Source organism: Micropterus salmoides, unplaced genomic scaffold (genome assembly GCF_014851395.1).
Source record: "Micropterus salmoides isolate LMB-PRFRI ecotype aquatic unplaced genomic scaffold, ASM1485139v1 Ms_hic_scaffold_20, whole genome shotgun sequence".
In the NCBI taxonomy this organism is placed as follows: domain Eukaryota; kingdom Metazoa; phylum Chordata; class Actinopteri; order Centrarchiformes; family Centrarchidae; genus Micropterus; species Micropterus salmoides.
The window spans coordinates 6,038,434-6,044,433 of NW_024041151.1; the positions used below are offsets into that span (position 1 = coordinate 6,038,434).

The 6,000-nt window shown below is 40.6% G+C and overlaps 1 protein-coding gene across 1 annotated transcript in view; it reads right to left on the minus strand.

Annotated features, from left to right (window-relative positions):
* Positions 1–4,756, minus strand: part of rph3aa (rabphilin 3A homolog (mouse), a) — a 48,180-nt gene extending 43,424 nt beyond the window's left edge. Inside the window, exon 1 of the mRNA XM_038734710.1 lies at positions 4,597–4,756. The gene's annotated coding sequence lies outside the window, so the exon portion shown is untranslated. The remainder of the gene's footprint in view (positions 1–4,596) is intronic.
* Between the last annotated feature and the right edge of the window lie 1,244 nt (positions 4,757–6,000).

A 6,000-nucleotide genomic window follows, 5' to 3' on the forward strand; every position in this document is an offset into this window, starting at 1 on the left:
ATACCACACTGTGAAAATATTCCACTACAAATGAAAGCCCTGCATTAGCATAAACTCTTACTGAAGTAAAAGTATGTAAATATTATCAGCTAAATTTGAAATATCAAGTACTTCTTCTGCAGTAACCTGATGCCTGTCAACATTTTACTATTAAATATGATGTTTTTTGACAAGACTGCTAAAATTAACTCCTATAAAACTATGATTTTATGAAAATAAGAACATTTTACAATAATGAGTTAAGTTGTAATACTTTCTTATAATAATACATTATTGTTTCAATTATAAATTTTTACACACTTAATTCATAGGAGTAGTTATTTTATAATGACGGATTTAGTTATTTAATATCAAACTCTTTTGGGCTCCAAAATAACTGTCTGGTTATTAATTTATTTCTTGATTGGGGTAAGCAGATAGTCAAAATAAATGCTGACTGTTTGACAAATTGTTCAGTAGTTATAAATATGTATCCAAAAGTTGATTAACGACATATTCACCTAATACATCCTGACACATGGGTTTCCCCTTCATGGTGCTACATTAGCTGGTTTTGAATAATAAAATTCAGTCAGTATTGGTATCAATATTGATGATTCTGGCCCTAGTATTTCTTGGTATGAGATTGAAAGGAAGTGTTGTGGCAGTGGTTTAGTTATGGTTACGTTAAGCAACAAAAACACTAGGCAAATGTTAAGGAAAGAACATGGTCATGGGTGAAAGTCAAACATTTATTTCAGGTGTACCGTATTTGAACTCTGATTTCCTGCATGAAAGTCAGACGTTCTACTTATCCATCCACCGCCCTAACCTCCATACCCTTATTTTCTGCCTTGCGCAGTACTTTCTGCATTGATCCTGGGCCACTTGGAAAATATATGTTTAGTCATTTTAATTAACTTAAACAGATAATGGCTAATGAGCCTCATATTGGCAGCACTAAGATGGTTTTTCTACTAAAAGCAGCACTCAAGACAAGTAAGTCTGCAATGCCAACATCTCAGAAAGCCCAGACACAAGAAAAAATAAAACCCCACAGTAGGAAGTATTTCCCCTGAGTTCAGCAGGCAGGGGGTGTTGAGTTGGCGTGAATCGTTTCTGTTCAAGCACATTAACCACATCAGTCAGCGCCTGAGAGCTCAGCAGCCCGTATAATCCAAAAACCACCCACCTCACACAAACACTGCAGTCAATACAGCTGATTGAGGGTCAAAAGATTTATTCATTCGGGATTACTGAGAGCATGGGAAAGAAGAGGGGGGTCTATAAATTCGACTGTGGCCGAGGATGATAGACCAAATAAAATAGTTAGTGTTATAGTATTGTAAATTGATTTCACGCGCACACACTGAGCAAATACATGCTTCCTTTCTTCCTCTTCTCTCATCATCTCTTCCTTCTCAGCTTTGACTTCACTGCTGCCAGGAGACGTTAGGCTTTGAGCTGCCTCCTCCTTCACTCTCTGTACTGACGCTTTCTCTGGAGCTGACCGGTGACTATGACATGGAGATAAAGACGTCCTCATGTCTGCCGCACACACTCTCTTTACGCCCACTTTGCAAAAGACAATCATTACAAATAGCTCCTTTATTTAAATAAATCGTTTGATCTTCAGGGAAATACGCACATTCACTTTCTTGTCAAGAGTGAGATGAGAAGTTCAATGTCTCATATGTGTCTGTTAGATATAAAGCTATAGTCAGGAGGCAGTTAGCGTAGCTTAGCGCAAAGACTGCGCTAGCCTGACTCCGCCAAAATCTGCCCATTATTGCAACTCTAATGGTGCCTTCCATTTACCCAAGAAGATGGAGGTCGGAGTTGGGAATGACGTCACACCCGAGTTGATGGCGTTCCAGTAGAACAACAGATTTAAGTCGGAAAACCAAGATCAATGCCTTTGTCCATTACACTGTATTTTGCACACACCGTAGCAACACTTCTACAGATATAAGTTGGACAGGACTGTGTGTATGACTGACTTAATGAGACACATGTAACACAGAAGTTCGACAAACAGTTTATAAAGAGTTTATTACTACAGCGTCCACTACTGTTGATTCCGTTAGCAGCCATCTTGGATTTCGAGGTAGGGGTTGGTGAGGTTCTCCCGACTTTCTGATTCGGAAATCCGACCCATGTCAAATGGAACGCAACATAAAGCTCACTTATTAAGATCTTGGTTAGCTTAGCACAAAGACTGTAAATAGGGGGAAACAGCTAGCCTGGCTATGTTTAAAGGTAACAAAGTCCGCCTTCCAACACCTAAAAAACTCACTAATTAACATGCTTTATCTTGTGTGTTTGATTTGAACAAAATCCTAAACATAAAAACATCATACATTGCACATAACCCGTCATTTTACACTTTTTACACAAACAAGATAGAACAAAAAGCTTCACCTCTGTGCCAGTCTTTGCGCTAAGCTAGCCGGCTTCTGGCTGTAGCTTCATACGTACAGATACAAGAGTGAAATGCAGCATTGTAACATAATTGTGATTGGCCCAGGTGCAAATATTTTTCTTGTGCCCTTCACCCCAAAAAGCACGTTTGTGTACACACGGGCGTACAGACACGCAATGGCTCCACGCAATTGCAAACCTGCAACCATCAACAATGAAATCGCTTTAGCCAGCCTACAGTATGACACAGTATGTCAATCACAGAACAAAAAGCAATCAAGAAAAGCACAGCAACTCATTATGCCTACACAGCCTAAATAAATGTATGGCAACATCTGATCACAACCCACGTGGCAACTGACACTTTTGCTAAGCCACGTCCCCCTTAGTTACTGTTTCTTTTAGCAGGCGCTGCCACAGTCTATTACTGCACTCCCAGGAGAAAGATTGTCTAATTTTTAGAAAAAGCGATCTCAGAAAGAAGCCGACAGTTTTGTAGTTGCATTGTGCATTTGAAAGTTGTATTCAGGCTGTCAAACTGACATGAAAAAAATAAAGACTAGAGAGTAAAAGTGAACATGTAGAGCTGGGTAGGTGTATTCATTATCAGTCAGCAGAACAGTAGGGCTGTATAACGTTACCTTCAGTATTAAGTTAGATAGCGTTAGCTAACTAACATTACATTAGGAACAATCTACAGTCTAAATTATTCTGGATTTGTTTAAGGTTTTGGAAAGAGAATAAATTGTACTTCTCCTTTCAACCTCTCTGGGTTAATGTGATTATTACAAGTGCCCAGTGTTTGACCATATCTTGGAAAAATACAGCAAAAAAAAGCTAGAAAACGACGCCTTTTACATTGGAGTCAATGGAGCGCAGCCACTAAAGTGTTGTCCTAGACTGTGTGTGATTGGCCAGCTGCGTATTCTGGGCGTGGCTCAGCGAAGGGTCAATTATTGTTGTCCATCATGGGCCCTAAGCACTGTCAGCACTTATGCCAATAGTGATATTGACAGCCTATCCACACCTAAAAAACCGGCTGTTTAGGCCAATAATGTAGCAGCTTATTACGATCCATATTTACCTGTTTTGTTAGGCCGCGACCTCTAGTGACAGAAGAAGTCAGGTGATGTAGAAAAAGTGACAAAGTAAACTAAAGACCTTCGTTCAGTCCATTGTCACAGAAGGTCAAAGTTGACATTTTCTAAGTTAAATAACCTTTTGTGACTTACATAATGTACTTATTTTAACCCAAACCACAATCTTTTCTTAAACCTATCCAAACGACGTTCACAACATTAACCACGTGTTAAACATCATGAGATTTTGGTACAACATACATAACATACTGAAGGTCCAGTGCCCCCGCTGCTGGACTGGTACTTGCCAACATGTCATGTTGTAGTTGTAGTTTTTGGACACTTGACAATTTTGCTATTTTGTCGAACTATTCCTTTAAGATTATAGCAAATACAAAATACTGTGACTCCTACTACTTCAAGAGTGCCTTGTGATTCATTATAAGCCCACTGATGTAGTGGAGGGTGAAACACACTTATTTTCAGTCTGCTAAGCTTTTATTCTTAATAATTTGAGCCTGAGAGATAAAAAAAAACTAATTTTATGCTACTGTGGATAAAATATATATGAACTTATTAGCTATGCAGTAAGTTTTGCCCTCCAACAGAATAGGACTGGACAAAAAAAATATTAACAGAACTGAAGTAATGATTTGAATGTTTAAATCAGAGGAATATGAATGAAATTTTTAAAAAACTTTTAAATCTGTCAGATATCTGCATGTAAAATCCTGAATCAGTTGTGTTTAACTTAATAATAAAGTATACTCAAGGTTCACCTGCGATTTTAGGATGAATCTTTCTTAGGTAAACATCATAGTATGTTACTGAAATGACGTCAGCTCTCTGTGAATATGGAATTTTGGGAAAATAAACAAAACGTAAACATCAAATGTATCTGAGCACAGTGACATAAATCACTCAGTCCAAAAATCATGTTTAAGTGATTTTCACTTATTATTTAGAAGAAAAAAATTATATTTTGCGAAATATCAGAAATAATTTAGTTTTTTTAATCTTTTTTTTTAATTTGTTGATAATCACTAGATCTTCTAATAAAAATAATATCACACACACATGAAGAGTGAACATAAGAAAGCAGGAGGTCTGGTCCTACCTGAGGATCTCCAGCAGATGTGATGTTGTTCTTTTTGTCCCGTCAGGATCTGAGCTGCTTCAGAATGACAGAAAGTGAAACGGCAGCAGCTCCGTCTGTCTCAGCATCCAGCATCACCTCACTGCCGCCTCCTCCTCCTCACACAGTGGAGTAAAGCCTCGCTCCGCCTCCCGCCTCTCTCACCCCTTCCTCTCTGTCACTCTCTCTCCCTCCTGCCTCTCTCCATTCTTCTTCTCTCATTCACTTTCCTCCCTATTCTGTCCCTCTCTCCCTCCCACCCTCTCTGTCTTTCTCTCTCTCTCTCCCTCTCTTGCTTTCTCCGTCTCTCACCCTTTCTCCCTCTCTCTCCCTCCCACCTCTCTCTCCCTCTCTTGCTTTCTCCGTCTCTCACCCTTTCTCCCTCTCTTTCCCTCTTTTGCTTTCTCCTCCCCTCTCAGTCCCTCTCTCTGCCTCTTTCTCCTTCTCTCTCCCTCCCACCTCCCGCTCTCTCCCTCTCTCTCCCTCCCACCTCCCGCTCTCTCCCTCTCTCTCCCTCCCTGTCCCTGTCTCTTTCTCTGTCTCTCTCTCTCTTTATCTCTCCCTCCTCTCCCCCACTCTCTCTTTCTTCCTCCCCCCTCTCAGTTTAAGTAAATCAGTCCACCCTCATCTCATCAGCAGAAAGCAAAATGGTGGTAAATACAATTTTGAAGTACTTTACTTAAGTATTTCTATTTTATGCTACTCAAATGTTGTACTTTTTCTGACAGATGTAGTTATGAGTTACTTTTCAGATTAAGATATTACATAAAACACACATAAATAATAAAATGAATTGTTAGAGATAAAACCAGCGGTTCCCACCAACCACTTCAGCTTGTCCATCCATCCATCGTCAACCGCTTATCCTGTGTACAGGGTCACGGGGGGGCTGGAGCCAATCCCAGCTGCCATTGGGCAAAAGGCGGGGTACACCCTGGACAGGTCGCCAGTCCATCGCAGGGCCACAAACAACCACTCACACTAAGGACAACTTTGGAGACACCAATTAACCTTATCCGCATGTCTTTGGATGGTGGGAGGAAGCCGGAGCACCCGGAGAGAACCCACGCGGACACGGGGAGAACATGCAAACTCCACACAGAAAGGTCAGGGCAACCGGGGTTTAACCCACAACCTACTTGCTGTAAGGCGACAGTGCAGGTACACTTGTTAGGGTTAGAAAGAGCATTTTTAAAGCAGGATGATTGGCTTGATGTTCCATTTGAGTGTGTGTGTTGCTGACATGAGGGCCAAGAAGTGGTTATGGGTTCTCCTGAGACATCTATATGGGTTTTGGGGAGAGGAGGGCGGAGGTTTAGTGTCTCCAGGGGGGAGCTTTGTGAAGTCTGATAAATTGCATCTGGTGATGTCACTTGAGTCAGCATT